Source organism: Varroa jacobsoni, unplaced genomic scaffold (assembly GCF_002532875.2).
Source record: "Varroa jacobsoni isolate VJ856 unplaced genomic scaffold, vjacob_1.0 scaffold_1224, whole genome shotgun sequence".
NCBI classification, from domain to species: Eukaryota; Metazoa; Arthropoda; class Arachnida; order Mesostigmata; family Varroidae; genus Varroa; species Varroa jacobsoni.
Genome location: NW_019214126.1, coordinates 121938 through 138629, shown reverse-complemented (window position 1 = coordinate 138629; position 16692 = coordinate 121938). Strand labels below are relative to the sequence as shown.

General features: G+C 38.3%; 1 long non-coding RNA gene across 7 annotated transcripts in view; it reads left to right on the top strand.

Annotated features, from left to right (window-relative positions):
* LOC111267805 (uncharacterized) overlaps positions 1 to 16692 on the top strand; it is a 105863-nt gene that overhangs the window by 26323 nt on the left and 62848 nt on the right. For 5 of the 7 annotated variants that reach the window (XR_015313960.1, XR_015313957.1, XR_015313955.1 and 2 more), the window contains exon 2: positions 2257 to 3207. This is a non-coding gene — a long non-coding RNA (uncharacterized LOC111267805). Of the gene's footprint in view, positions 1 to 2256; positions 3208 to 3403; positions 3734 to 4300; positions 4505 to 16692 lie in introns of those variants that run through there. The other 2 variants (XR_015313962.1, XR_015313958.1) reach the window with 2 other exon arrangements.

The window sequence follows — 16692 nt, the reverse complement described above, 5'->3', positions numbered from 1 at the left end:
CTGTATTTCAGTCGGTTTTAATGACGAACTCAATGATACCAACGGTACTAGTCAGAGAAAAGTTCAGCTGAGTTTTCTCCCTTTAAAATTAAAACATTCCTTGTGACCTAGATATTTACAGACAGAAAATTCAAAAAAGTGTCTACCAAAGGTGGTTTTCCAAATCCAACTTTCCAAAAATTGTACACGCCAGCTATATAACTGGAAGTTATAAATTATAGGTGCAACTCACAACAACAAGACGAAGCGTTGTCTTGAAGCTTTAAAGTACAATGTATTGTGATTTTTATAGCAATATGTGAGGAAAGCTATAAATTCACAGTCGCACAATTGTAATGGACTTTCAGTTCTAGTTCAGGCGGCTAATTAAATTCTACCTTTGTCTTTTTTGTCGTGAAACTTATACGAATTGATCGACACCAAAGACAACTGGATACTAATACTAACGTTTCGAAAGTACTATTAATAACAAAGGCCCGCCCGTATAACTTCTCTTGAGAATAGTTGACATCGCCAATAGAAGAGGGATTAGCATCTTAAATGCATCGCGTGTCGGAAAATTGATTTGGGAAATCTCGTCAGGCCTGATCAAACGCTAAATAGTTCGTCATTTTTTTGAAAGCAGTAAGTTATAAAAAAAAAATTAGCTCAATTTGAATGTTGCGTATCTTCGTGAGGGCTGTTCACTTATATTGGAATGGATATGCAAAAAGATGCTTCTATCGTATTGAATTTATGACAAGTACCTCATGAAGTACAAAAGGGACTTATCTTAAGTGAGCTTTAATCATTAAACAAGTAGTCACGAGAAACACATTTAAGGCAACATTAAAAACTATACAGAAAAACCAAGTGTTTGTTGCACCATTTCTTTTGTGTAATGTTGTAGGGAAGGCCCCAATTAAAGGTCAAGCGAACGTTTAGGTTAGCAGGTAGGTATGATAATTGTAACTTTTAAATATGTCACGGTTCATCGATGCACTCATCAGGTCGGCCTCTCCGATTAACTTCGCCTTAGAAGTGCATATCTAACTTCATCTTGAACGCAGTGGAAAGTGTACAAATAGTTTGAACATCTCAGACAATTTTTAATACATACTTTTTCTACAAAGCACAGTGGGTTATTTCGTATGCAGAAATGTCAGTAAAATACGACGACAAAGCCACGAGCAGAAGTTACAGTCTAACTTAACAGGCTCATTATAATATTTTTTTTCCGTATTCTACTCTCAGGCAACTGTTTGCGTTTGTATACGTACCTTCTCTATATAAATGGCAGCGCCTTAAATATTATTAAGGCATATGTGTATGTAATATAATGGGTCGTCTTTTAGGAAACACTAGTTTGCACCAGTTCCAATGCAGAAATCTCGCGCTAAAATTACTGTGTTATATGAGATACTGAAGCTGCTCACCCATTATATAGTATTAGAATACATAAGACCGTTTACAACGCATCTACTTACCTTTTTATCTTCCCGCTGTTCTAACGGAACCGTCCATCGAAAAGCAGCATAGATTTCTTTTTTGTCAATAGTTTTTTTTTAGATTTTTGTAGAGCTCCATTTCTTTTTTTGGCCTGTCCGAAACCCACATCGTTTCGCTGTCCCTTCTTGCTCGAACTCAACGAAATATTCACACACAAGGATCCGGCACCATCGACCCATTGCACTCGTCGTATTCATGGGGGTGAATTGAAGATAATAATAACTAATTGAAGACACTTCAAAATGCTATGAAATAAAGTTATTTCCCAAAGTGAATGAAAATGGTCGTAGCAGATTCCGTATTCTATCGTTTAAATTCTGTTCACATCTCCCGTATTCTGTTTCGATTGATATATGCGTTCGGTGAGTATTGAAAACACCCGTGAATCTCTCAGTCATCCATCTTCACGATATCTTATCAATGTTGACCGCATCAAAAGTAAAGTAGTGGAAATATTTTGTGGAACACGACTCATAATAGAAAAAAAAACAAAGAACTTTAGTTTGTGTGTGATATTTGAAGTATTATGGTTAGTTCTGGTCAGGGTCTTGCCACGTTGTGGAGGCGATAAAAGAGTATTTTTACGTTACCGATAGACGCTACTGTGCATCTACTTTAACTTGAAAAAGTCTTGGGTTGTTAGACTCTGCTATTTAACGGTGTCGGACTACAGACTCGAATCCCTGATTAAACAAGTCTTTAACAAGAACGTTCCTCTTTACCGCAATTATAAAGACTAATACAAAAACATCCTTTCGTGCCTTGCAGAAGTCGTCGTCAACTAGCTACGGAAAGGAGAAATAAGAGCACGGACACATCCATGATTACGAAGGCCGCGGTTAAGTGTCGATTCTAGGCCTGTTGTTCTGGAACTAACTAACTTAAAACGATGTTCTCCGACTGCAAAACTTGCTTCGGAAAGTAGAAAGAGTGGTGTATACAGAGGATTTGACCATCAGCGTATGGGTAGAAGGGCGGTGAAAACAGGGCTACATAAAAACAATACACTGCCTTCTATATCAAACTAGAAGCCGAAATTCGATTTGACACTGGCTCCAGAAAAAAAAAATTATTTTTCTCACTGCATATAAGTGCACTACATTAACATCAAACTAAATGACCAATAAATAAATATGATAAAATTTAAATTGATAAAAATAAAATGATGATTTGGATAAAATCGAGTTTGCTGGTGAAGCAGTTCTCGGAAGAGAAAAACAAAATAGTGAACTCAATAGCCAGGATCGTTCTTAACATTTATGGACCAAAAGGCGCTGGCTGTCGTAGGCTCGTAATATCGCAGAATTATTCAACTTCATCGGAGCCACAGTGGATGTAGAAGACGATCAACACAAAAGGGACCAAACAATCCCGCGTACTGCCTACAGGATGGCCGCGTCGTGTACCACGCAGGCACATAGAATAATCATATCAGCGGATATGTTTGTGTTAGCCAACGCTTTTACTGGGGACCCGAGAGTGAAAAATAAAAATGACTTCGGCTTAAAGGCATAGCTAGCAGGAAAACAAAACGGACCGAAACGAAGGCCACGTTAACAGAATAGCGAAACGAATGGTCCATGAAAACTGTTCTAAAAAGAAGTCGGGGGCTTCATACCAGACATCAAGAAGCGGCTAAATCGCTTGGAAAGAGAAATTGAGTACTTTCCCGCCCAGGTGATATCAGGACATGGGGCATGTTCCGAATCGGTACAATAGGTAAGCTCTCACTGAACTTTTTAGTTTACTGTGATCTACAAATAGAGAACGACGCAGTCCACACCTTAATAGGATGTCCTGCCCTTGAAGAGGGTGGAATTACAGCAAGAAGACAGGTTGTAGCTCACGGCTAGGATCCGGTAGGCATAGTCTCATCTGAGATGCCTCGAGGAAGTATGTCACAATCTGTTGACTATATATGCAGCGCTATCGACCGTTAAGAGATCGGCTCAGCCAGTGCGGCCCCCTCAGTACTGTTGTATTGAAGTAAAAAAGCCGTCTTGAAAAAACAAGAAGGGCAAGGTTTACAACAAACAAAAGCCTAACGGCGATACCGGATGTAGAATTCGAAACACACAGATCACCCGAAAGATAACCCTCGCCTAGAAAACCGTAGAGCTTTTTAAATGAGGATCTGAGCCTGAGGAAAGAGCAAAGCTTCAAAAGGCGCAAGGCTCATATCAAGGTGCTAATTCTGTCTGGTCTGAGACAGCCATTTCAGCCGGCAGGCTTTCGACAAATGCAGGTATGTCGTTATTCTTACCTGGTTGTTCGTGTGGTATCAAAGGTAGTATATATTTCCCTTCATCCCGCGGGATAGAATACTGCGTTACGGAGCGCTTTTCGTGCCACTCCTCCTCAAGCTGGTTCTATTAGATACGTTGACATCCCCTTCCACTTAGGGAACCCCGCTGCTCTAAGCTAATGCTATTTTGCTAATTATGAAAAACGATGGAGCGGACACACGACTGGATCTGTTTCCAAAACAAATGAGAAAATAATATTCCCAAACCCATCCACAATTCAATCCTGCACAAGTTTAAGCCATTGCCTATTTTTGTAATACCCTGCCGTTTACGGGAAATTGGAGTACAAAGTGAACCTCTTCCATATATAAGTTCGAGACACAATGCGGCAAAAATGTTCTGAAATATCGACGGTTTTTGAATTGGCTTTATATCTCGATATTTGGGCCGACCCATTCGAGTTCGCTAATTCTCGAAATGGCGTATTTTAGGTTCTGCCAAGAATAAGTTTTTGTCTTCGTCCGCTAATTAAATTTGCTTACATAACGTTAATGCTTTCTATCTAGGATTCCAGCGCTTCGTATATACTAAAAACAGAGAGATAAGTACCGAAAATGGTCCTTCGACGCGATTCGTGGCTCCAGCGGCCGAATTTTTAAGACGATGCTGATTCTTGGCATTTAAGGGGTTTGATTCATTTGACCGTCTGCCCTATAGCGAGCCTGCTGGATAGAGCTGATAAGCTAAAAGCCATATTTGGTATATCCTGGTTGCGATGACTTTCACTAAAATTCATTGTGCCGCGACCGTCTTTAGAAAATAAAAAAAAATAAACTAGAAGACTTGTTGTAATTATTGGAAATTTTAATCTTCCGGGATTTAACTTGTCCAGTGAGGCTTTCTCCTATTTTGGCTTAATCAAGATCATCTATATACACTCGTGTAGTAGAAAGGAGTTAGTTATATCGATTACTACACGAGCAGACCGATTCATTTAGACGAGTTATCAATATAAAAAATGGCGGTCATTCAATAATAGTAATGTAGGCCCACAGTTTCAAGTTAAATGTCAACAATTGACACATCCATTATAAACCAACTGCCTCCTTTTGATTCTTGGTCTTTTTTACCGCGAATTTGTTCTTATAATTAAACAAACATTTTTTTTAGCGGAATTGATAAAGGAACTAACGATTTATAGAAAGACAACTAAGATGATATTGAAGCTTAAGCTGTATACCGCGGGGAAGGCTTTCTTCAGGTTGGGAAACTACTTACAGCGTATTAAACACTAACTGTCAGCTTTATTTTCTAACACGGTAGTGATAGCATAAATAGAAAATTAGAAGCCATAGACCAAGTAAATCTATATTTAAGAAATGGACTAAAGTTAGTAAGGACATGAACTAGGCCGAGAATCTCAGAAAAGTTAGATATTAATCTTAGTGACTTTAGGCCATTTTAGGTAGTGAACAAACGTTTAAAGGACTCAAAAATAATAGTAATTAAAAAAATTGTAACGCTTTTTCTTGGCTGTCGACGCAAAATCAATTTGTTCTAACAGGTAAATATCCCTGTTTCTTAATCATAACTGAGGGAAAGTTTCAATCGAGACTATAAAAGTGCTTGTGAATTGCAATCAGACCCCTGACTTTTCACTCCCCTTTTTTGATCAACACCTCAGACGTGTGACTGCCAAAATTTTTGTTCTTACATATTACAGATCCTATGAATGAGACGTAGTTCCAAAACACTAAAAGTATCTGATATTGCTCAGATGTTACTTCATGCAGGTACCTTAGGTGTTTCAGACATCAACAGGATATGTTGCCAGGCTCAAATACTCAAAGTCTATACAGACTGTTTGTCACATAGCCTCATTTGAATACAGAGCATAAAACAGTGTGAGCAACCTTAGGTACAGTTTTAAAATTTCGAAGTAAAAATGGTGTGATTACATGATGCGTAGCATTGTGTATAAATGCTTCTAGTACTTTATCCTTCTAGGGCCTCGGAGTCACGGCCTAATAAGATTGAAATTTTACGCATTCTAGTTAAGTAATTCAATCAACAAGCACAATATGCGATAAAACATTCTCTTAGTTAGTTGCGAGAGCAGAGCTTTATATAGGCATTGTCAAAAACGTAGTCATTTTGAATTTGCGCGCTGTTGTAAAGTGTGGCAAGTATATCCTGGGAACCAACTGAAAGTATTCTATCAAAGGTATGCAACTCAAATATGAGCTGAAAAGCGTGTATACTATACCGGTTTTTCGAAGACGGAATCTTTAAAATGACGATCAGTTTCGACCCGGGCGACTTGCAACGACCTCTGTGATATCGCTAAACAGAGGTATTTCTCATGCTGATGTCTGGTCTAAAAGGACCGATATATTGAAACTTATAATAATAAACTTGTTAAATTATTGGGTAAAGGAAAATAATAAAAAAAACTGTGCTTTGTGCAGTGCCGAACTATCGTAGGGATATATGTAATAATATAACAAGCCTTGTGCACTTTCGTTGCTATCGATGTACACTGGCGAGATGCTGTGCAAATAGGTCGTATTCAGCGGTCGTCTGTCATTACGACAATGTATGGAAGCAGTAAGAGGGCAAATCGTTGAAGCGAAATTGTCGTGAATATAATTGATATGGATGGGCAAAGCTGACTGTTCACGTATATGTCTCACCATACAGTATAGTTCTGTCCGCATTCCATATGCGATAATAGCCAATCAGGGTCTGGTCTAACGAGCTTGTCCTATTCTTTTCGTTGTCGGTAGCGCTTCAAGCAGATTATATCCGTATATGATGGCCCGTGTAAATTTTTTATTTGTTTCTATGGGCTGTCTTTATCTAGTTAGCAATATAAGCATAAATTATCATTACTATGTGATCCAGGAATTTTCATAAACAAAATGTAGGGCATATAGAAAATCAGTTTAAGTATTGTAATTAAATTTCAAAGGAACAGTGTACACGTTGCCCCACAAATGGAAACTGAGGTGATTTATGCATTTTTGATAATTGGTCAAAAAACTTCGTTAAAGCGTTTGAGAAGAGGACGTTTTTCGATATACACAATAACTTAGGAGTTAATAAAGTGCCTTAACGCTTTCTTTGTAAGAAAAGTATTGCGGCAATAGAATAAAGCCCTCAAGCGACATATCTGCCGCAAGTTTGTTAAATTGTTAAAAAACATCCACTTCGTTATAAATCCTCATCATAAAAAAATAGATATCCTCATCGCCTGGTACACGTTTTTTGTTCTCTATCAAGTGTGACACTAGGACCCTTGACGATTGCCTGCCGCACTGTTTTTCGCACTAATCGCCGTTTCAATTTGTGAGAACATAAGTAACAATAGCAAATACTTCATAAAGAAGACGCGGATACTCGAACTTTCTGGTGGTGTTAGCGATAACAACAGCTTTCCTTTTCAAACATATAGGACCATTGTGAACAAATGACAGGAACGCCTCGGATGTTTTTTTTTTCGCCAACAAAAAAAACTATAGATAGAACTGAGGAATAGAAGATAATGTCTGCTTTGGATAGTCGAAGTACAGGAATTCAATGGCAGAAGCGAATGCGGAGCAGCTTCGTAGCAGGGAAAAAGTAAAAGACAACATTAATTTCGTCCATTGTTTGATTCGGCCTAAAGTATAGAGAAACATTACATAAGCGTGAGCAGCGGCACGGTTGCTGCTGCTAAAATCAGTGGTTCATCCAAAGAAATTCGATTCCTTTTACTTTACTAACGGATGCCACTACGTTTCGATCAACGATGCAAGGCGAATCGATGGAATATGTTATTAGCGGAAAAACAAACATACATACGTGTGAATACACACACATTTTACAAAAACAAGCACACATATTACAAAAAGTCACCGACAATCTGTTTCTTCTTCTCTTCGCACGACAGAGAAGACCCCAACAGCTAAAATGGATTCGAAATAAATCGACGTACGCTGACTATTTAAATTTTTCGAAGAAACTAAAGCTTTTAACGCCGAAGTCGCTACTATTGTTATTATGGCTTCTGCAATAAATTTTAGCTTAGGATAATGCCAGTATGTTCGATTTTTCTATCAGCGACAAATTCAATATTTTTACGCCGCTATACGTTCCAATGCACTAGCTGTTCGAATACTTACAGCTTACAGAAAAGGTCATAAATGGAAAAAGTGTGTATTATTATTAATATGGTTGAAAGCTCTTACAATCAATTAAAAAAACGTTAACAACAATAATCTTATTTAGATTTGACAAAAAGTTCGTAGCTACGCTAATATTAGTTTCACCAAATTTTACGTGCTATCGTACGCAACTCATACGTACGCAAAAACACAACAAGTAGAGGAAAAACAGATATAATATACATATATACTACGGTTCATTTGGCATTAGACAGGCCCTTACGTACTGATCCATTTTTATATGCCAGATTTATATATACACATATATATAGCCTGTTAAGATGACAGTGGGTTACCAGACTGGTGAAATATAGAGTATGCCATAAAGCTGGCAGACGAGAGCGCATCACGCTTGTTTATTTGCTCTCTACACCTCTTCATGAAATTATTCCGGTGAAGTGATACTCCGTAGTGATGTTTCATGTAAAAGTTTATGAATCTCCAAGACTGACGGCACTAGTGCGGAATCCCGTGCAAAGGCTTGTGCACAAATGCTTTACCTATCTAGACAAAAATTTTGGTAGCGAAAAAAACGCTGCTTTTCAAATTAATGTTTTGTACTGGGACACTATAGGAATGGAGGATTGGTATAATGCCCTTCATTCGTCTAGTTGTCTCCTGTCATTCAGCAGTAGTAGAAATGAGGGTATACACGTGCTACGTGAAGTGAGTGAGTCAAACCCCTAAAAGTGTTAATTGACTTAGTAAACAGACTATAATATACGCGGTACACAATCCACGATAGCTTAAGCTGTCGAGTTCTTTTCGTATTTGCCAGTCTGCATAAGATCTGGTGAATCAAAATAGTCGGGTTTAGACTGATCAGCATAAATCCGAAAAATAAACAAAAGTGATAATCCTTTGGCCTTTGTAAAACGGCGGACCATGAGGACTTTACTATGTGCGATGGACCATCTTCTATATACATCTTATTAAAATATCGAGGCAGCCAGGCGTCAACCTCGTCTAAATTAGCGAAAAAAAAAACGACCGAGAAACAAGCTTAACTTAGAAAAAGTGATTAATAGTATACAAGTGTACAGAAATATGCTAATACAACACACAGTCAACAGGAGGTGCACAGACCGAGTTCATAATTAAACAATTAGCTAAACAAGCAATTCTACAATACCGTCTTACTTTCGCGAACTTATAAAGAGGAAGAGATGTAAAATGTAGCAGATGAATACCGCCGTACCAGCTCTGTCACTCGCTTACAAAAACCTAATCACAAGTTGATCTTTCATTTGTCACAAGGGTCCACTTAAATGTTTCAATGACATCAGGCTAGTTTTGAAATAGCGCGAATAAAGGGCAATATTCTATAAATTGTAAGAAAACGAACGAGTTGGGGATATCAGTTCTTGCTAATTCGTTGTCGTGGCAACAAAAAAGTGTCTCTTGGGTCGATGCAAACCCTGTCTGAAACTGCTCAGAAAATAGGCAGAGAGAGAGAGAGAGAGAGGTGGGGAAGGGAGAGAAAGAAGGGCAAGCTCCGCGAGAGCTAATACACTAAACTTTAAAGAAAAGATTAATTCTAACAACAAATGAATTCGAAAAAGGCCGACGGAGACAATTTAGAATCACAGAAGAAGCGATTTTTACGTTTTGTTTTTTAACGACTGTTTCCAACACACAGACGCACACAGCATTTAGCGGTCTCAGCTGAACACGCAATATAAACGATAGCGCCAGCTGAAATACTACGTAATACAGAGAAACATTCAATTTGCTGTTGTTTTGAGTAGACTGCTTTGATTCTACAAAGAATATATTTTTAAAACTTGACAGAATGATGAAAGCTAAGCACTTTCAGTGCTTAGCTTTTTATTACCATCAGAAAGATAGTCAACCAAGCTACCGATCTATATATGTATATATATTTAACATAACACACAGATACCCATTTTAAACTAACAAGACGTGGTTTATATAACATCAGTTTAAAGAGTTAGTGAATCTACATGCCTATTTGTGCATCAACCGGACTGCCAAGTAATTGTGTTTTGAGATATTAATTGTAAAACTAAACAAGACCGTTTCCCCGTCCCTTATGGGGATTGTCCAGTCCTACTTTTCATCCTTGAGTCTCCTAACTTGATTTAAACAACATAAAATTTTATAAGAACAAAAAAACTAGTCTTAGTAATTTGTTGATAAATAGCGCTGAACCTCATAGTGAAAGGACCCGCCAGGAAAACATTTCTTTCAGCAGAAAAATTACTGACGATGAGCCTTAGTGAATGCAAACGAGCGTACTAGGGCATACACCACCAACTCAAAAGCAATTTCTGCTCGCTGTACAAAGTTTACCTAATAAATCAAAATCAAGTAATTAAAGTTGCTGCTAAACCTGGCCATATAAGGTCAATATTGAAGCGTCCTTAGGTGCTTTGTTTTCAAAAAAAAATCATCGTTTTTTTTTAGTTCATCTGGTGGCTCACGGACTATAGTCTAAATGTTGCACTGATCCAGACGTTACTATGGTCTTGCGTTAAAAGATTAGACCTCCTTAAGCTGGCATAATCTAGCATGACATATTTCCTTGACTGTACAAGAATATGCTAAAGTAAAGGCCTTCGCCGTGATATCCACGGCATTATATTCTTAAATTGCTTAATGATTGCTTGGAAGAAATGTCAATAATTATCCACTACAATTTTTGAAGAAAATACAGAATCTTTTTGATTATAACAAGCTAGCTAACTTTCTGAATAAGCTAAAAATAAGAGATGCTTTTATAATGGCTGATAGTACACAGTTTCGATTACCCCCCAAATGGGCAATACTGTTTCTTGTGAGGCGAGGACCTATTTTTAACATACAATAGAATACCATGAAAAAGAAATTGAGTCGAATGAAGTCTAACAAGTACTTCAAACGTCCTCTTAAAACGACTTGTAAAGTTCATCGATAATATTCTTTTTTCAAAAAAGCTGTACTATCCCAAAGTATCTTTTGTTATTTTAGAATTACTTCCTACCGCTTTGACAGAGATCAGTTCCTAAGGTGTGTGTAGGAGAACCTTTACCATGGTTGAAGAAGTTAGGGGAAGTTCATACATAAAGAACTTGGCTTGTACTCGGTGTGGGCTACAAAGCCAGGCTGACCAAAAGTTAATAATAATCACAAACAAAATAATAAAATTTGACATTCACTGTGCCATTAAAAAATACTTACCAACAGTGTAGAAGTGTCTGCATGAAACTAACGCCTCGCCCTTCCATAAAGTACCCTTCTAAGACAGATTCTGTTAGCGCATCGTTGAAACCAGCCTTAGCTCTATGCTACTGTAGAACACGACGACCGCCCAAGATTCTAACAAAAATCCGAAACAGCGGTTGTTAACCATAACCTTTAGCACTTACAACAGATATGGTTTGTTGCCTTATTTAAAAGAATATGCCCTTTACTAGTTTTTGTCCACCTTTGAATATATGCCATGGATCTTGAAACTTTTGTGTAGCGTGTAGCAAAAAGATCGGGGGGGGGGGGGGGGTAGTTCCGGTCTCATCATAGACCGTCGCTCTCAACGGGACTTTTTCTGATGCTAGGTTTTAGTTCACTCAGACCATTTTGTTTTGTTGTCTCAACTTCTAGTTACTTAATAATTAAACAGCAGAACAAAAAACAGCAGACAGTGCTCTAAATACTACAAAGCGGGATGAGTAAGTATAAGGTAATAGACTGAACGCAGCCGTAGAGGAAGTTCACTACACTAGAAAATAACGAAGCTATTTGTACATTACTAGTTTAACAGAGAGCAATGATGCCAACAAAGCCGCAGATAATTAAAATAAATCTAGGATGTGACAAAGCATCACTTAAATTTCAAAATTTGGATATAAATAGAAAAAAAACCGACCTGAAAGCTTACTCCATCGGTGGAGTAACGGCATTCATAACGGAAATACGGGTCTTGTTAGATTGCACTGCAACTACACTGAGCACATTACTAATTTGATACCAGAGCTACATTCACCCTGAAAAAGCCTAAATTTTACGCCAAGTAGTTATTAATAAAATACAGAAACGGACGAACGTAGTTACCAAAACAAAAATAGATGGAAAACATTCCTGTTGGGAAACTCCTCCAGAAATTCCTGTTGGGTGAATAAAAGCAAGAGAACTGATGTGAGCTCTGATGATCGTCAGAGAAACCTCTTATTTATAATTTCGTTGAACCTGAATTAGCTGTGTGCAAAGTACAGGCCGCATTTTTTCATTTTATTCTAACAACTAACTACTGTCTTTGTTTCTAGCTGATATTTTAATATATCGGAGGGACATGAGGCTGTGCCGTCTGTTTATTAGAACACACCCAGTACGAGTCAAGCATTCTGTTTGATTAGCGGTAGAACGATATTGCTATTTGGTAAAATGTTTTGCTTCTTCAGCCATTGGGATAAAAGTAAATTAGATGTTATGGTTTGAAATCGCACTTTCCTTGAAAAAAGCTTTGCGTGTAATAACATTCCCTTTTTTTTTTCATAGAGTTTTAAACTTGCAAAGGCCAAACTGAACATTCGACACGTTTCAATAACGGTCCTAGTTGTTTTTATATTATGCTTAATTTGTACAATATAGTTTATATGCTTAGTATTTTGATTGTAGAAATTGATTTTTCTTTAATGAAGTCAGTTCTCTTTGTGGCGCGTCGCGTAACAATCACTATTGAAAACCCTTGCTTTATCCGTCGCGCTGCATTTTTGTAAAATATAGGACAAAACGTTCGATTCATCTGTGCCTGAGCATACGTACAGACTAAGCAGCAAGTTGCTTTTCATATTCAAGCGTCCTTTCGTGATCGTATAAAACTCTCTAGAATCAAGTTCTTGCCGTCGACAAAATATATTATTATTTGTCGAAGGTTTCCTAGGAATCAAATGATTTCCTATTGAGGAAGACACTCATCTCCACTTATTGACCCCTGTAGCTAGAAAAAAAGAAAGCGTAATAGGCCCTAAGCGGCAAATGGGTCGTCAGCGATACCAGATCAGATGACCATGCTCTCTGATATAATTGTGCTCTCAGGATTCCTTCGGTTGATCCTGCTGCCTTTTCGAAATCGGTCAAAAGGTAGCGTAAGCGCATTCATGCTCAAACACTCTAATGTTTTTTCCTTTTGTCTCTGTTCGATTTTCTAATAAACTACCTAGTACTGACAGGGATTCTTAAAGCTGAAGTCCTTTGTCTAAATTGATTTATATCTCTTAGGGCAAACATTTTGTAATTGTTACGGTATCCTCTTCTGTCTATTATCCAATGAACTAACGTATAGCACTATGGAAAATAGATGAGATACATCAGGAAAACAATTTGGAATTTCCTATGTAATTGTAAATATAGTATATTTAGCTCATTTTTTACTTAAAAGCATGTTACATTTATAATATTCCAAGAACTGTTTAATCGATCAAGTGGGTTATAACATGGATGGTGAACAAGCCAAAAATTTTTTTGCAAATGTAAACGAAAAAATGCAACGCCAGGGCAGTGCAGTTTTAATGATGATCCTACATTACTCTAGGGTTGAGTTTTTTTAACTCTTTGTTCGCTTCTGCAATAGACTTTCCAGAAGCCCATGCTCACTTTCTCACACAGAATCTGAAGCGATAAAGTACAAAAAGTTAGCGCGTCATTAAGTATTAGACAATTCCAATGTTACCTTGTTATCGCTATAGCATACCTTTTCGTGTTAACATTCTAATTTTTTTAATTTACTTCTGCTGTTGAATCTACTAAAAAGCACCTACCATTAAGCACACAATAAGAATAATAAGAAAATCAATATGCAAGGTAACTGGCACTAAGCAACGTCTTATTAAATGAGCTAGCATTTGCAACATGTAAGAGTCGAAGTATTTTCCTTAGACTCTTTTGTGTAAGTGAAGTTAAAATGTGTAGAAAAATAACAACTAATGCCAAATTCTCTGAGAGAAAAGTTAGATCTATTAAGTTACCATTAGCAGCAGCGCCTACTTCTGCAGATGAGATCCAGGACAGTGGATGCCGGATCAATTGGTCATAGCAAAGTTCCTACCTCTATGCATTTGTTAAAGTTATACGCACGCTGAACGCATATCATCCTCATAGCAAAGGCGCTCTGGAGAGGTTAATTAGCCCTAGCAAATTGAGATAGATGCTTACTTCGTCCTTCCGTTTCAGTAGGAATAGCGATGCGAGTGTTAGCTTTACCAGATTCGAATGACCCGGCCAACTATTTGAGCGGTCCATCCAGAAATGCTACCAAAATTCCTTCCCTTTGTTATTCTTTTTAGGCGAGTCTTGTACTACTGATGCATAAAAACTGGATAAAAAATTTGCACCGACAATAGCTCGTTGCTCGACAACAGCTATTGCAGCTCGGTTGTGTCCTAACAGCTGAAGTCAGTGAAACCCCTTAAAAGCGAGAGGAAAAATCTAAGAGAGGGGGAAAAGAGATTTAAACACAGACAAATCGAAACAACAATAAAGACAAAAGCATTTTGTCCAATCTAAGTCAGCAAAACGTACTCTGAGAGCTGTCGCGTAACGTAATTTTAATTTTTAACTGCCACGTCATCTGCTTTTAATTTTCATGTATAAAATATATGTAAAAAAAAAAAAGTCTTTCCTTATCGCTTCTTCTTCAGAAGCAGATTAGTTCAGCTTGGCCGTTGGCCAGCTAGCAACATGAGCACTTGTGCGTTCCATTCGTACCTGTGTATATATAACTCGACCACGCTTGGCGACACTGTATTTATTAATATATCTGTAAAATCTTTAACTTGACCACGTTTATCCGGAGGCGTTCTATAACCTCACGTCTCCGCATCGCACGCTAGCCAACGCCAACAGGTCCATATAGGCAGGTTTTTTTCTCGTTCCGCAGTACGGCCTGTTGTTGTCACAGTATTCGTTGAGATCGTGACTGTGCCCTCCGTCTAAGGCGGATTCATTGATGCTCAGTACGAAAGCTCGTACATTCCCGGCTTTCTCTCGCAATTCCGCAAACATTGCACTTGCGTACGTGCTTTAATTCACACGGCTCTGTTCAGAAAAGAGGACGTCAGCCAATGCACGATTTTGTCTATCTCCAGCTGGTCTAACGACAAATTGCGAACAAGGTTCTAGCTGATTTTAGCATGACTGATCGTGATACCGTTGGATTGGTCTAGTATAGCCTGGTTTTGTTAACGATAAACCCATCGCCCGTCTATTCGTTTTGCAACACCTTCATTAGTGCCGTCCAGTACAGGCTAGTCAGGTAATATGCCCTGACTGACGCATTGAAGATGGTTTGTTTAATAGCAGGAATAAGGGTTGGCAAATCCGCATCACGGCTTCCGAGCTTTAGTACCGACACACCTTGAATTTGACTTGCCCTGACAACCGCGACCTGCGGGGGCGCGCGTTGGTGTACTTTTTATCGGAAACGCCACAGGTGTTTCCCTTTGCTAGCTGCGTTGCCGGGAGCGTGTGTCGGGTTTCTTCTGCGTACAGTCTCTCACCACTCGGATTTACTTGGCATAGCAATTGACTCATATTAAAGTTCGCAAAGGTAACCGATTTCGCAGTTTTACGTGTCTTAACCACGACGGACACGCTAAATTCGAGCTTGATTGCCAGCTCATCCAGCTGTGGACGTACAAACTATTTGGCACACACAAACCGTTCGAACATCTCCGCATCTTTCCTGCAACGACAAATTATAGCTAGGGCGACTCGGCTTCCTTCCTTCCGAGAAAGGCGCGTAGAGCTTTTTGAAGCCGCCCCATGTAGTCGTGCCCCATTCGGGATGTCTCACGCAGATAATATTGCGTTTTTGATACCATCTGGTTGGTCAACTATTCGTTGTTCGACGCGCCTCTTCTTCACCAATCCAGCAGCGTTTCCACTTCGCGAGCCATTCCGTTGCTGCCACTAAAATGCAGCGAGCTAGTTTAGTCTTGTCGCTAGCTATCAGAAACCAGCGCCTTACAGCCATTACTCGTTTTACGGTTATACATCCGTAGTTGTGCATTTATTCACTATATATAATATATATATATATATATATAGGGTGATTTAACAAGATTAACGTTCATCTCGAGAAAAAGAAAGATTCTTCAAAGCTGCCGTTTTTGACATTTCGACGCAAATGTCTTTTATTCTCTATTGAAAGGTTGTATAAAATTCATTTGTGTACAGACATCTTAATTTTAAGAGAAAATATACTCGTAACTAGAAATAATTATGTAGATATTAATATCACGTAGGTATTTTTGAAACTCCTTCTGCTCTCAGGGATTCGGATGCACAACATTATTTCTATTGAATCAAACTACTTATTTTTCAAAGGAAACTGCGGTAGTCATTCATACATTGAAAAACCAAGCACATTAAAGAGCTGGTTCCTTTTACTACGCTTCCCATTTGAATAACGCTGTCGCCGCTTAGACAGTAGCAGTTTGATGGCCAACCAGTCGCGCGACATTTGCTCGCAGCAACTCATTTCTACCTCTAATTAGTGCATCTGCTGCCATGCCGTTGTACCAAATGTAGGAAAAACAGTTTTAAGTAATTCGCTAGCCTACCTTAGTCAAAGTACGCTGAAGAAACACATGGCTCCGCGCAAATGAAGCTTAAGTTAAAGTTTCTTTAATTTTTAATGGAAATAACGAAATATTTTTAATACCATGATAATAATAGAAGTACAGAGGGAATATGCTACACGATTTCAGCTATATATATATATATATATATATATATATAACTTACTATTTTATCTA